The 16630-nt window shown below is 47.8% G+C and overlaps 1 pseudogene; it reads right to left on the reverse strand.

The window, feature by feature from the left end:
* Positions 1-7123: 7123 nt before the first annotated feature.
* LOC120848528 lies at positions 7124-8056 on the reverse strand (annotated as a pseudogene).
* Positions 8057-16630: the final 8574 nt, after the last annotated feature.

The raw sequence follows: 16630 nt of genomic DNA on the forward strand, positions 1-16630 counted from the left end.
TTAGCGCGAGGTAAGCGCTATGCTTGTAGCGCTCCGCTGCATGTGAGAACAGGCCTTAATGAACCGCTAATATCAAAAACAGCTACGCTTGGCGCGAGCTTCGCTGGCAGGAGTGCTCCGGAATTAGGGTGCCTACATGTCTGTCTGTGTCAGGGTGAAGACATCCACTGTTGCCCTGAATGTGCCAGCGCGTGACACTCTCGCGCACTCGGTGCGTGACTTGGGCAGTAAAATGGCGTCTATGCATTAGCCAAGGCTACGCGCTCGAGCTGAGTGTCACCGGATTGCGCGCACCTCAAAATGCATAAAAAAACGATCGGACGGAAAAATGGCTGAGATGTCACCACTCAAGCAAAAGCGCGCGTGTGTATGAAGGCACTCTATCCGGAATCGAACACCAGCGCCACCTGGCAGGTTCTACACGAAGCGCCTCACCTGGAGGCCGGCTAGTGTCGTGCGCTCGAAAGGGCCTCTCCCGTCTGACTCCACCTTTGGAGAGCGATAACTAAATAAATTCTGGGCCGCTTCAAAAGCACTCGGGCATACGCGTCATAGACCTAGAGGAGATTCCTTATAATGAATTACAGACTGCTGAGTGTCGCCATTGATGGTACAATTGACGGCGCGTATGCCCAAATTTGTGGGAAACGCCCCCTTTTTGGCCGATTTTGACGTCTGAGGCAACCTTTGGAGAGCGATAACTAAATAAATTCTGGGCCGCATCGAAAGCACTCGGGCATATGCGTCATAGACCTAGAGGAGATTCTTTATAATGAATTACAGACTGCTGAGTGTCGCCATTGTTGGTACAATTGACGGCGCGTATGCCCGAATTTGTGGGAAACGCCCCCTTTTTGGCCGATTTTGACGTCTGAGGCAACATTTGGAGAGCGATAACTAAATAAATTCTAGGCCGCTTCAAAAGCACTCGGGCATACACGTCATACACCTAGAGGAGATTCCTTATAATGAATTACAGACTGCTGAGTGTCGCCATTGATGGTACAATTGACGGCGCGTATGCCCGAATTTGTGGGAAACGCCCCCTTTTTGGCCGATTTTGACGTCTGAGGCAACCTTTGGAGAGCGATAACTAAATAAATTCTGGGCCGCTTCAAAAGCACTCGGGCATACGCGTCATAGACCTAGAGGAGATTCCTTATAATGAATTACAGACTGCTGAGTGTCGCCATTGATGGTACAATTGACGGCGCGTATGCCCGAATTTGTGGGAAACGCCCCCTTTTTGGCCGATTTTGACGTCTGAGGCAACCTTTGGAGAGCGATAACTAAATAAATTCTGGGCCGCTTCAAAAGCACTCGGGCATACACGTCATACACCTAGAGGAGATTCCTTATAATGAATTACAGACTGCTGAGTGTCGCCATTGATGGTACAATTGACGGCGCGTATGCCCGAATTTGTGGGAAACGCCCCCTTTTTGGCCGATTTTGACGTCTGAGGCAACCTTTGGAGAGCGATAACTAAATAAATTCTGGGCCGCTTCAGAAGCACTCGGGCATACACGTCATACACCTAGAGGAGATTCCTTATAATGAATTACAGACTGCTGAGTGTCGCCATTGATGATACAATTGACGGCGCGTATGCCCGAATTTGTGGGAAACGCCCCCTTTTTGGCCGATTTTGACGTCTGAGGCAACCTTTGGAGAGCGATAACTAAATAAATTCAGGGCCGCTTCAAAAGCACTCGGGCATACGCGTCATAGACCTAGAGGAGATTCCTTATAATGAATTACAGACTGCTGAGTGTCGCCATTGATGGTACAATTGACGGCGCGTATGCCCGAATTTGTGGGAAACGCCCCCTTTTTGGCCGATTTTTTGACGTCTGAGGCAACCTTTGGAGAGCGATAACTAAATAAATTCTGGGCCGCTTCAAAAGCACTCGGGCATACGCGTCATACACCTAGAGGAGATTCCTTATAATGAATTACAGACTGCTGAGTGTCGCCATTGATGGTACAATGCTCGGCGCGTATGCCCAAATTTGTGGGAAACGACCCTTTTTTGGCCGATTTTGACGGTTGAGGCAAGCTTTGGAGAGTGATAACTAAATAAATTCTGGGCCGCTTCAAAAGCTCTCGGGCATATGCGTCGCAGAACTGGAGGAGATGCATTATTATGGCTTATAGAGTACTGAGTGTCGCCATTGATGGTACAATTGTCGGCGCGTATGCCCAAATTTCTGGGACACGCCCCTTTTTTGCCTGATTTTGACGTCCGAGGTTGTGATGACTTAAGAGATACTGGGCCGTTTCAAAAGCTCTTGGGCGCACGCGAAGCAAACCTACATAAGATTGATTAATTAGCAGTAACAGCGTGCTAAATGTCGCCATAAATGCTACTCTTCATGTCCCGTTTGCCAAAGTGTCTGGACCACGCCCACTCATTTTGGCATTTTTATTTTTAATACCATTCTTGGAAGTGGAATAGCTGGTGAAATGAAATTTGGACACTTTGTAAAAGATAGTTCGGATCAAAAAACGCTTTGACTCCTTAATTATTCAGCGCTTTAAGTATAATGTATTTGAGCTAATCACGCGATAAGAACAAAAAACAAAAAACAAAAAAAACCTGCATTTAGGTTTTGTGTTTATCAATTAAGAAAATATTCAGTGTAGTTGCCGCTTTGTTATACATTACATAAGTTGCTAAAAAAATGTATTTAGGAACGCAACAACGTCACTGAATCCTCGAGTCTCCTCACCAACTGCGGATTCTTTTTGGTATTTAAAGCCCTGGGGAACCGCTTTAAATTTAAGTAATTTGAAAATAAAAAATGTTTCCATGGAGCTAGAGACATTGGCTATATATATAGCAAAATGCAACTAAATTGATCATGTGGTTTTCTTAGGGTTTGCATCGAATGCTGAAAAGACGTATGATTTTTCTGCGGTTCGCCATAGGAACCAATGAGTAAAAGTTTGGTTGCATTTTGGCCAGACTTAATATAAACCCAGGACCACGAAAATTCTCGTGGAGGTTGAGGGCAACGTATTAAAACGTGACACAAAAGTGCAAAGGGATTGAGTGATTAGTTTTCTTTGTATAAAAAAAGATCGGTTTGGTCCATTGAGTTACGGGCGCCGGCGCAGCGGCGGCCGATAGATGGCGCAAGTAGTAACGGCGCTCGCCTGTCCGAGAATCTTGGGGTTGCCTCCTCAAGAGCTGCGCTCTAATTCGGTGTTACAGGGAGTTGTAAACGGCTTTCACTTTTTTTTTGTCTCATAATCATCTCTTGCAGCCAGTGGCGGATCCAAGGGGGGGGGGGCGGTGGGGGCGATCGCCCCCCCCCCCCCCCCCCAAACGCCTCGCCAGGCAACCCCCCCCCCCCCCGGGGATCTTCGTCAGCTCGAAGAAGAAACGTAGGCAATCGACGCGAGAAACAAAAGATTAATACAGCGGTAGGTGGACGCGCCTGCTGGGCGCTTCCAAAGTAGGGTTTATCTCCGTCAAGGTCACGGTACGTCTTCCCGACAGGGACGGCGCTAGGAGTTTCGAAGTGGAGAGGCAGTGGGGAGGCGCACCAAATACCAGGGTCCTCGACTGCAGGCACACTTCCAAACAAGGCCAGCACGTCGAGCACGGGGGGAAAATACCTTCAACATATCTAGTCCCCTTTCTCTCTCTCTCTCTGTCTCCCTCTCTCTCTTTGGGGGTTGTCTGCGAAAAATTTGTGCACTGAAAGCTCCCAAACACAGACGCCAAGCAGCCTTCCTCAAGGGTAGCGGATTATCCTTCCTCTCTACCGGCCGCCTTTTCATCACTTTTCGTTTGATAGTTTCTTCGTGGTTCTGGGCTTGTCTTTTGGCATGTCTTTTTTGGCTTGCTTTGAGATACTGTCGCCCATGGGCTCACTAAAGGTATCTTATTGGCACGGTGTGCTCATTGCCAAGGGAAGTGCGGAGGGGACGTACTGGGAGGAGACATTCCAGGGGGGGGGGGGGGGGGGGGTGCAGCTTGTACAACCAGGTGACCAATTGCTTTTCTTCTCAACTGGTGAATTCCACTCGTAGATCTGGAGCGCTTTCCAAAATCCGCGAGGGAGGCAAAATTCCGCTCCGTGGGACCCGCTCCGAATCGACGAGGGGAAGATAAACTCGCATTTTTGGAGCGACCTCCCCCACACCCCCTCCCCACCCCTTCTCCCTCCGCCGTACAAAATGGCCGCTGCTTGAACTTGACCTGCCCACCAACGCAGCCGGCTGATCTTTCCAACGACCAGTGACGACTGTCACTGCTTAGCTGCAGAAGTAACACGCGACACAGGCCGGGCGAAATTATACATACCGCGGCGCCCATGTCACAAATAACGAAGACGTCCGCCTTCGGCACCGTCACATACCTTTCGGCCGCCTCGAAGCGGCGGGGCACGGACAGCGATTTCCAGCGTGGAGTTCAGATTTGTAGTACGACTTTAATAAACACAGAGGTAACAAACCATCACTTGCGCGGTCGTTTCCTAACCACTTCTTGCTTTATTTCACGGGAAAAAGCCGACGAAATGCAGTGTAAAAAGGTAAACAATCACTGGCTGCGGAATGAATAGGCCTAACCTTGCGTCTGCCTCCGGCTTTTCTGTCGTTCTTCCTCTCACGATCACAGACGTCAGCGCTTACGATTTGCCACGCTCCACATTCCCGGCTTTTTATCCCTGATCTACGCGAGGTAGAAGCGTTCGAGCCGTCACAATCCAGAGTAAACACCGACGCACCCGAACAGATCCAACTCCACGACCGACCCAATCCAGGGTAAACACCGACGCACCCGAACAGATCCAACTCCACGACCGACCGGCCCGCCGATCTCTCCAACCTCGCCGCGCATGCGCACCGCCGATTCAGACGGAAGTCACGTGGGCCGCTCTGTCAGTTTCCGGAGAGATCCGTGAAATCCCGCAGAGCAAGTTCGGCGGAGTTTGGGGCGCTCCGTGGAGCGGGCGCTGCCAGAGATCTACGAGCGGAAGATGACCAACTTGAGCCAGATCTGCGAGCGGAATATGCGCGCTCCAAATGGAGCGCTTTTGGAGCGCTCGAGATCTGCGAGTGGAATTCACCATTAAACATAAGCCCGCCTTCGTCCTCGCCTCCATCCCTCACTGAGGATCAGCGCCGCAGCGCGGAATACAGAAAGAAGCCGACGAGCGCCAGAAGCGGGAGATGTTTCCTCTAATGGGCTTCATACTGCCTGCGGTACGACTTCTCGTGGCGGGAAGCTAATAAAAGAAAGATAAACGGTACGAGCACTCTAAAGGCTGGAGGCTGCTTACACGGTGTCCTCAAGCCGACGCCGTAGGCATTTATTTGCATACAATGCCGTTTCAACTTAGGGTGGCGGGACATATTTTAGGAAAGGCGCCCGCTACCCCTTGTCTCCCCTTGGCGCCGTCTTTTCCAGTTAAACGCGGCTTCTGTCGATTGACGGCAGAGCTTTCGCGCGGCTTTGCAGGAGCGAATATGTGTGTGTCGAACGGACTTTGGGAAAACGAGCCCTTTCAAAGATGCGACTATACATAAATTAAATAGACAGTGCCTATTACAACGGTTAAACCAGCTGAACTACGAAATTAGGGAGAAAGGAGTAAAGACAGGTGATCGCTGGTTTAACCTTTCTCCCTAATTTCGCAGTTCAGCTGGTTTAACCGTTGTAATATGTACCACCAACTAGCTCAGCTTCTACCCCCAGACAGTGCCTGTGCCCGTTCGAGTGAACACCGACTCCCAAATATCCATGCTGCAGTCGTGATCGGCCTTTAGCCCAGTTGAGATTCGCCGACCTTACAACCGCTCTGCCCCATCATATCTCTGCACCTGTCCTCTCGACCCTGACGCATGAGCTAACTACCCAGAAACAAGTAAGTGTTCCTTTGATACAGAAAATATCCAGACGAAGTGCAATTGAATATAATTTGGAAGGATCCATTGCTGGTTTAAGGTCTTGTCTAAGTTCAAAAGTTATAGTTGTCGAACTATACCATTATGCTTCCAAAATTCTGCGCTCTGGACATTCCAAACATACGGCGAACAACCGACGAACTTGCATGGCAGCGTTCGTTTCGCTGGCTGCGTCAACAGTGTTTTGACGCCGCGAGCAGCGTCGAAGCCGCCGGGCTATTTTTGTCGCTTGTTTGCAACGTACTCGCTCCGCTGATTTAAGCCGCTCTTCCCGTTGCCGGAGCAGTTGAGCACTAGCTCCAACCAGAATGTCTGCCAAGGCAATGTATTTGAGCTGCCCTAAATCGACTGCTCACGTAGTGTCGGTCTGAAACCCATGTTTCAGAAAGGATTGTGTCACCACAATTTTCGAGATACTTACCTCTAGTGTGGTCACCCGAAAGGTTTTAATTCAAAGAGTTCATCCCCGACAGGTAAACCAATACAAAAGCTCTCAAGATCTATATTATGTTATCCGAGCTTAGTAAAAACGATAACTCCACAAAAAATATAAACGCTCCCCCCCCCCCCCCCCCCCTGCCGTTTTACACCAAGGAACCGCCCCCCCCCCCCCCCCCTAAAAATGAGGTCTGGATCCGCCCCTGCTTGCAGCGCAAATAAAAAAAATAGGTTCGTACAGGAAAAAAAATATATATTTCACTGAGTAGAAACAACCATGCTGTACTTTTTTTTTATATATATCCGCACGTTGTTTGACGTAGCTTTTTGATCCTAAGCACAAGGTTTGATATTACAAAAGTGCAGTCCTCGTGTCATCCTTATTTTCATATTTTGTTATTATTTATTACGTAAATTATGCAGGTGATATTGTTTGCTTCTATAAGCACGTTTAGGGCAAATATTATGGCGGGATGATACGACCGCCTCGCAATGATATTGCCATTTTTCCTGATATTTGTAATTGATTCAACAGGTAGGTAGTTTTCTAGTAACCGTCTAGCCGTTGGCACCCAAGTCCATCACATCCCGTTCTGTAGCTGGCACTTTGTAATGTAACTTGTTATGCAAAGAGACGATGTGATCTAAAAAATAAATAAATAAGACTAGTTTATTTATAAATTCTAACCTTGTTACAACCTGGTTTCTTCGTTATTCCAACTTTTAGCCTGGTTTGTATACATATTCCAAACCTTGAATTTTGATATTAGACGCGAAGTACCTTGCAATGCAGTGGCTTCGAACACAGTTTCTTTCGATAGGCTACCCCGTCTGTCACAGTCATACTTATGCTGACCAGGAATGGCCGTACAAACTTCTCTATTATTATATTCAAAGTTGGTGTCGCATGGTCATCTCTTGCTGGACACGCTAGGAGGGGGCACTTTTCTAGATACGTCGAAATAAGTGCTATCAACACTCTAAAAAAAAGGGGGGGTGTACACATTACACCCCTTGTCACATATCGGACACCCCAAAACTTCAGTTGGATGTACAGCGCGCTGACGTCGAAATGACTTACCCAACTTTTGCGAGAGGGTTGATGACGGTGTGATATAGTACGTATCAAAGTCTACAGGAAAAAAACACACAGGTTTTGCAGTTGAGCCTAGAAAACCCCGATACGTTTTTTGCAGTCAGTCACACTTACATTAACTATTTTAATGAGTTGTACAACTCGGCTATCAAGCCGCTCACGAAACTTGGTAGCGTCGTTACAACGTCAGTGCGCTGTACACCCAACTGAAGTTTTGGGGTGTCGTATATGTGACTAGGGGTGTAAGGTCTACACCTTTCTTTTTTTTTTTTTTTTGAGTGAATTTTTTAGGTACTCTGCGTTTTCCAATATGTGAAACAGCAATGTCAAGTGCTTGTTTGACAGTTACCAACACTGCCACGAACTCTGGTCTCGGAAAGGTGAGACCTCCCCTTGTCTGCAGGCTAATGAGTCCCACGAGGTTTGCAGCGGGCGTACTGGTCTCGTGCAGGATAGGACAGAGGCTGCGTGCGTTCTTCCATGGCTTTTACAACAAACCCTGCAATGTAGGCTATGCTGGCATTTGTTATACTTGACACTAATCGCCGAGCTGGGAAAAAAAGTGCTCGCATTAGCTGCATAGTTTAGTGCTACAGAATGTTTTTCGGGGGATTTTAAAAGTGTCGTGAAATATTAAAGCTGAGTTACGCGGACAGACAGACAAATGTAGGGGCTAATCGTCATGTGAAGTCGGATATTAACCAAATTGTGTTCATTACTTTAGCGAAAATAAACACATGGTTTCAGTTCGAAACTTGATCGAGCGTCATCATAACCACTAAAGCAACACATTTAAAAAACGGAGCAAATGCGAAGCGCGGTATACCTGGAGACAACTTTCTGCGGATAGGAAGACAAAGGGGTGTATCTCAAACGTCCCGTTCGCATTTCGCCCCATTCTCGTTTGGTCGTTTTCGTTTGAATCCCCTCATAACATCCCAACATTCACGGGCCAGTTGCGCTTTATTTTAGCTCAGTATGAATGGGTGGTTCTCATTGAACCCGTTCGCATGTCTACCTTCTCGTTTTTTTGTTTGTTTTTTTTCAACCCTGCGCAAAACAACTTTCGCTTTTCTCCCTTTCTCACTTAAACCGTTCTCAAAACGAACTTTCGCGTTTCCATCATTCTCAAAACGACTTTTCTCATGTTAGCCTTTCTCCTTTCAAATTTTCTCACAACATACGTTCTGGTTTTGACCATTCTCAAAAAGACTTTTCTTGTCATTTTACACTTTCTCATTTCAAACTTACTAAAAATATACTTTCTGTTTTTGACCATTCTCAAAACTTCTTTTCTCATTTTAACCTTGTACATGATCAGACTAGGCAAAAACAATAATTTCAGCATACACTCACGGGAAACCGAAATAAAGGAAGCAATGACATTATGAAGTCCAGACACCTGAAGATGTATTACGCCTTGAAATGCTACTTGGAGAATGACATCTAGAGTGCATGCCAATCCACGGCATAACGGACGACACACAGGCAAATATACAATGATCGTAGATCTGTACGAGCACTCCGACACCGGTTGTAAATAATTCAATATCCTCACTCGGCATGCTAGATGAGCATAATTTGCATCCGATTATTCACGACTGAAATGAAGAAAAAAAATCTGTGCCTGGTAGGAAAGCCCTCAAGCCACGCTCATCGCACCCGCACCCTCCCCCCCCCCCCCCCCCCCCAAAAAAAAAAAAAAAAAAAAAAGCCGTTGTGGGGTTAGTTTACCAATAGCAGGATCTCCCTTTGTGACTTTCTAAGGAGGGCGAGGGCATTCCCTGGCCTTTGAATGGTCCGTGTTGCTGCTGTTATCTTAGATAGTTTAACCAATTGCCATCTTGTGGGAACAAAGCTCCACAATAAAGCTTTACCGAGCATGGGATGGCATTAAGGTGCGGTAGCCTAACGATTAGCCATACGATTTGAATGGCATATAATGCTTTGCGAATCGTTTGTAACGTGACGGTATGGAAAACAAGATATTTCTGTGAACATATTTCGAATGCAGTGTATCCTGTACAAAAGGGTTAAAATGATTCATGCGGGGGTGGGCAGAGGATCGTTGGCCGCTCCCTGCTGGTGGTGCTCTTGAGTGGTGGCGGCGGCGCTTTGTGAGCCACGAGGTGCACAGTGGGGCGAGAGACCTGCCGCGGCTGTTGCTTTGTGATGCTGCCGGTGCGGGCGGTAAGCGATCGCCAGTTAGCCTTGGTGTGGAACATGACATTAAGTGCTCGCATCGGTGCACACTGGCACAGGTAGTCCACGAAAATGGACCGACGAACATGTTAGAATTGTAATAATATGTACAATGGCAACTCTGGCGGGATATTTGTTAACGTGTTTTGTTTTAGATCTGTTTTTTTTTTTTTTATGAAATAACAATTGCTATGGAGTAGCCGACACTGTTGTTAAAAGTAACAGTGCCAACATCTTCATTATTTTTAATAATTTGTCAACAGAAGAAGAGAGACTGGTTGAAATTCCAAGAGCACTCTAAAAAGGCTGAAACGCCACGTATGAGTTTTGAGACGGACTTTAGTTAAACAATAAAGATTTAAATGAGAGCGGGCTCTACCGTAAAGGGCATTAATGAGACAAGGTTAAAACGCAAAGAGCGTTATGCGATTGGTTTGAAATGCGCGGTATTCAAATGAGAACGCGTTCAAACGAGAAAGGGTCGAAACGCGAAAGGTTAAAACGCGAAGGGCGTTTTGGGAATGGGTTCTAACGATAATGGTTCAAATGAAAATGGGTTCAAATGAGACGGGTACAAATGAGAAAGGGTTGAAACGCGAAGGGCGTTTTTCGAGTGGGTTCAAACCAGGCAGAGGGCTGCCGAACGTTTACCTTCAAGTCAAATCAGAATAGGTTGTTTCGATATACACCCGATTGAATAGCTCACAGCTTGCGCGGCATGGCCACTTGCTTGCAACTGCAACACATGTGTTGATTCCTGTAGCCAATAAGAAACACTCTAAGCTTTTTTTTTATTTTTTATTTTTTATTTTTTGCTGCTATTAGTTGGATTAATCTGCAGGCCTAGGTAGCTTTCACGGCACTCGTGCCCACGCGTGCCCACTCGCAGTGTGGAGCGGTTTCGTTTCGTTTCGGCCAGCACCCCACGAGTGGTTGCACACTCCGAGTTCGTTCCATCGCTGACACCCCACGCGTGCATGCGCTCGCTGCACCGAGGAAATTGAAGGCCTGTTCCCACATGCAGCGGAGCGCTACAAGCATAGCGCTTACCTCGCGCTAAGCGCGTGCTGATGGGAGCGTTCACCAGCTTTGTATCGCACTGTCAAAACTGTTGCTCATGGCAGACGATAAGTAGCTGACGGCACGTGAGGAGCGCTACATCAGCGCTTCGCTGCATGTGAGAACCGGCCTTGAGTGTGCCAAAATGCAATCCCGTCATGCCTCGCTCCGGCGAGGAGCGGGAGCAGACGACGAGGGTTCGTCTGCTACGATGTGTCGCGGAACCAAAACGAAAAAAAAGTAGATTTTCTGATAGAAATCGCGTCCCGCCTGCAACGGAATCAAACGCGAGCTTGAATTGTGAGCACCTGCTATTTCATAAAATTGACCAACCGTGCTTTATGGAGGTTTTATGTCGCTCTGTTGCCGCATAACCGCTGAAATATACCAGTCTGTAAAGAAATGCTCAGAACAAACGCATCGGCGGCCCCCAGATGTTTATCACCATCCGTGTGCCGGTGAAAAATTTAACATTTGTCGACAAAACTCCCCCAGCAGAAACCTCTGACTGCCCAATAAGCATCAGAGAAAGCTAAACATAGTGATATTACCCGAGGCTTGGGCAACATCATCGTGTTTAACATTTACCTACGCCTGCTAACTTGCCCCGTCGTATTTTGTTCGAGAAAGCTCTCGTTCTCGACGCCCTCATCTAATCCACCTGTAATGACGATCGAAATAGAAAGTCCCACGAAAAGCTTGGACGGATATTTCAACAGACTAGTTTTAAGCCGTACCCTTTCAGTAGTTCACGCATAATGCCATGATCAAACGGATCAAGTTTGAGCTGCTCTGTAGACAGCTGGTTGCGGAAATTTACGCCGTCTCTAACTGTCTCTACGAAAACCGAGTTGCTTGAAGTCATCGAAAATATAAACTACAGGTTGCAGCGACCAACAAACGTTGGTAGCGACTGCGCTCTCGCATTTTCACCCATCACTCGGGAGTCCGAACGGCTGATACCATCGCGCATCCCCGCTCCACGAGTGCGGCCGCCGGACAGCCATCTTACATGCCGTTTTTTCTCGTTCTGCTAGCGTTCTGCTAGGCAGCGTGCTCAAGACACGTTTTCTACTCGTTTGTCGTCATTCGGCGAAGTCGCTCTTTAAGATCCTGTGTGAGGCGTGATACTTGCCGTTGAGAACATGTGGAAATATGTACGAAAGCGCTGTGCCGCAGGAAAAAAATACAACTTGTCGGAAGCAAGTTTCGCCCGTGTTAATAGCTTCTTTGGCACGCCGAAGTGCCGTTTCTCTGTGCCTTCGCACGCTTGGATACCGACCACGATTCGACGCAGTGTAGATGTGTTTTGCCAGTGCAATGCTCGTGAAGCCGTATGTAAACTTACAACTCGTCGAAAGCAAGTGTCGCAGGTCCTTGGCACGTCGAGTGCTGCATCTTTGTGCCTTCGCACGCTTGAATACCGATCAAGAATCGACGCCACACCAAAGTTCTGAACGTGTGTCGCGCGTATACGTTTTTAGATCATATATATATATCGGCCACGGAGTTCTGGATCGTCCAGCCGGTGAGTTGCTATCAATGGAGGGGGAAGGGGGGGCGGGGGGGGGGGGGGGATCTGTAAGTGCTCTTATGTACTATTAACTACACGAATAGCAACGCTATGGAGCAAGAAGGGTTTTCGAAGGCAAAAATACAGGACGGCAAGAATGAAAATATTTGAAGCGCGGCCAATATATGGTCGTGTGCAATCTGTTGACCAATCACAATTAGGCGAGCCGCGCTCAAACGTCAAGTGCAATTAAGTAGGTTGATAATAAGCCAGCACTGGTCAGTGATGAGGAACTGTTTTGCGCAGTATTCTGTAAATCGTCTAAGGACGAAAAAAAGACGTACCTTCCCCCCTTCTTCCGTCGCTACTGTTTCTGTAGCTAAGCTCGTTTTTGGACCGCGATTGCCGCAAGTATCCCAGTCGTAAGAGTAAAGTAAGATGCTGATCTAAAGGCACATACGGCTTCACGCACATTGCACTCGCAAAACACATTCACACGGCCTTGATTCTTGATCGGTATCCAAGCGTGCGAAGGCACAAAGACACAGCACTTCGGCGTGCCAATGAAGCTTTGAACACACCGCCAGACCGGTGAAGCTTGTTTTCGACAAATTATGCCTTTTGCCTGCGGCACTGCACTTTCGTAAAAATTTCCACGTGTTCTCAACGGCAAGTATCACGCCATAATTAGATCTTAAAGAACGTCTTCGGCGAATGACGACGAACAAGTAGAAAACGTGTCATTAGCACGCTGCCACCGGCCTCTGCAACGCTAGCGAAACGAGAAAAAACGGCATGCAAGATGGCCGTCCGGTGGCTGCATTCGCGCTGCAGCGAACAAGCGGGGACGCGCGATCCAGCAATTGTCATTGAGATCAGTGTTGCCGACTCGGCCGAATCCGCCGAATCCCCGAATCTTTCGAGAATTTCGTCATAAGTTCGGCCTCGCCGAATCCCAGGATTCGGCAGCGAATTTTCCATTCGGCAAAAGTTCGACCCATCGCTGCCATCACAATCCTTTTGAATTAGGGCCGTCGCCCCCAAAGGAATCTCATAAAAATGAGTATAGACTCAAAAATATACGAAAGAGTTTGACAAAGAGGACGTTCACTTTGTCTCGAACTTGGTCTAGACAAAGAACTAGAAATAGAACTAGAACTAGAACAGCCTAGAACTTGGTCTGCCTCAACGGGCGACGAATCTCCCAGCTGTAAATTTCTCATCTACAGCTGGGAGACTCGCCGCCCGTTGAGGCAGACTAAGTTCTAGGCTGTATAAACATACACTCAACCCAATTTTGTTTTTCCCTCTTTGTCTGACTCTTTCATATATCTTTGAATCTATTAGCAACGCGCTCAATCCATCTATATATATATATATATATTCTGTAAACGACTAAATTTTCGCGGAGACCTAATTTTCGTGAATTTCGCAAATCGCCGACAATTCGCGAAAAAAAAAAAAAAAAAAAAAAAAAAAACGCCCCGCGAACAATTTGGGCAATACGTGAACGCTACGGAAGCTACACTCGATTCGCGAAAATTAGAACCCGCGAATAATTTCAAATTTACAGCTTTGGCCCGATTCGCGAAAATTTGAGCCCGTGAAATTTAAGTCGTCTACAGTATATATATATGTGTGTGTGTGTGTGTGTGTGTTTTATTACTAAATTTTTTATTCATGCATCAAAACGAGATTCAACGAGAACAAACGAGACGTGCGTGTAGCAGTCGAGGTTCGACTAGTTAAAGGAGCGATGCAACAATTTTTGTACTGTGCACAAATACTGCTTAAAACGGATCCCTAAGGTTAATGACCTATGAAACACGCGTTCGTTTTTCACCCCACGCAATAGAAGTCCCAGAAAAAAATTTAAGAAAAACGAGCAGCGTTCACCCCCTCAACTCGCAGCCAGAACAAGCGGCCACGTGATCTGGAGCCGATTTATGCCGCCAGTGTTGATCATAGCCACGCGCTGGGGTTGGCAAAGTGCATGCAGGACACGCGCTGAGTTCCAGACATTGTTATGGCTCGGCTGTTGTCGTCGTTGCAGCGATTGGACACGGGTCACAACCAGGGCCGTACCCAGAAAAAAATTTCGGGGGGGGGGGGGGGGGGGGGTTCGGGGACAACGGCGGCCATATTGAAAATGTCTATTGTCTTATTTTCGCCTATGAATCATGTGCATTGGTGGCATATAATGGAGAGTTATAGCAAACCGGAGAACCGGTCCCGGTTTGGTACCCGGTAGCCGACCGGCGCCACTGCGCGTGCGCAGAGGTGGAGATTAAAATCGGCTGGCTGCAAGTGCACCGACCATGTACCACGCACTGTACCGGGGCTGGTCATCCGCTTTGCTAAAAAGGTAATAAAAGGATACTTTCAAATCGCTTGTAACCTAAAGAAAAAAAAAAAAACTGTCAGGAATTTAATTCCTGGTAATGGAAAGGAATAAAAGTTGGTGTATAACTTTTGCCGATTCACCTGGACGACCCTGCGTTTTATGAGAAGTCGCTAGTTGCCTTCGCCATGCTGCTACCACCAAGCCTAGAGGACCTCCGACCTACCAACGACTGCCAGCGAAATAATTTTTCACGTTCAGAGCAATCGCTCTCGTGGAGTTTTAAACCCCAGTTGCAATTCGTATCCATTCTATCCGTACTTAGGTCGAGGGCACAAACACGAAATCTGCGCATATCTTGAGTGCCTTGCGGGGTTCGGTACATCAGGGCCTACCCAGAAAAAAACTTCGGGGGGGGGGGGGGGGGGGGTCAGAACCCCCTACCCCCCCCCCCCCCCCCCCCCCCCCTGGTTACGGTCCGGGTCACAACCCGAATGCTTCTCGAGCTAGCAATGGACCTTTTCCGAGAAGCGTTCTGCGCACGCGCGAGCGCCCGATGCCAAGCGGCGGAAATCGGCACGAAAAATCAAGGAAATTCGGAATGAGGCTGTAGATCGACGAATAGAGCACGTAATTGCAGCATATGTATAATTGTGTTACACAAAAAAAGAAAGTGGACGGAAAGAAAAACACGACGTTTGGGTAAACGCTACGGATTTCCCTCTTTACAGTCGCGGTGGGCACACGACGCTGCTCAGAGTGCGAAGCAACTGGTAGCGTAGCTCCCATTATCGATTGGCAGCGCAGGTAGGTCAGTTCCTCGATTTTTAGTTCGTGCAGCCACCGCCTGGTGCCGTCAGTATTTGGAAAGGGTCCATTGTCACGAGCCCAAGTCGAGTGCCCACGCAATGCTCTGGTCCAATCTTTGAACCGCATTCAAATATCGTCACTTGGGTGTACTGCGATCCCCGAGTTACGTCATCAAACTTTTGCAAAGGAGAGATTGAATGAAAATGATCGCTTTTGTCCTTGAAATTACACCGCAACAAAGGAGTTTCTTGGCCAATGGCGTTGCGTGTGAGTATCCTTGAGTCCCAGGTGTGCCAGTAAGCTCGTGTAGAGAGAAAAACATTCCAATGGACCTTTTCCGAGAAGCGTTCTGCGCACGCGCGAGCGCCCGATGCCAAGTGGCGGAAGTCGAAACGAAAAATCGAGGAAATTTGGAAGGAGGCTGTATATCAGCGAGTAGAACACGTAACTGCAGCATATATATAATTGTGTTACACAAAAAAAGAACGTCGACGGAAAGGAAAACACGACGTTTGGGTGGACGCCACGGATGCCCCTAAAACGATTTTTTGGTTGGGATAAATCATTTTAGATTGGGATTTTACTAATAGCACATCGTTCAGTGGGCCAAAAGAAGAAAGGTAGGAAGTCAAAAGCTTGGCTTTCAGCGCGAAAATTTGAAAATACAGCGGACTATTTCGTACCTCCTCCCCTTCGTAAGCTCTCTGCCTTTTCACTGTGATACATCCGCGGTCCCAAAAGCGCGTCATCGGGTCCAAACTGACGTCACACGAAACCGGACCTCATTTAATCCCTTCACCCCTAAGCTGACATTGTAGTGGAAGCTACGCGCTTGCCGGACCAATCAGCCGCCTCCCTTTCATCACCTGACCTCATTCTCTGCAGCCACATTTGCTACGCTCACGTCACGCGGCAAGTGTGGCTGGCCCAACGACCAACGAGCACGTAGCTTCCACAGCACTGTCAGCTTCGGGGTGAACGCGTTGGGGAAAGCAACTTTTGTTTAAGTTTGAGCGACGGGCTAATATTCTAAAGGGGCCATGGCTCTGTCCGGGTACACAATCCAGATTCCGAGCGAGGGGGCCTCCCTTCTTTTCGTCTTCTTGAACTGTTTGGTGGAATGCGCGATTTATGAGTTGAGGAGGAAAGCTAAACAGGAAAAAGTTGGAAAAGCGTTTCATGACCCCTTTAAAGTCGCGTTGGGCAGGCGCCGCTGCTCAGAGAGCGAAGAAACTGGTAGCGTAGCTCCCAT

Source organism: Ixodes scapularis, unplaced genomic scaffold (assembly GCF_016920785.2).
Source record: "Ixodes scapularis isolate PalLabHiFi unplaced genomic scaffold, ASM1692078v2 PGA_scaffold0__279_contigs__length_252992795, whole genome shotgun sequence".
NCBI classification, from domain to species: domain Eukaryota; kingdom Metazoa; phylum Arthropoda; class Arachnida; order Ixodida; family Ixodidae; genus Ixodes; species Ixodes scapularis.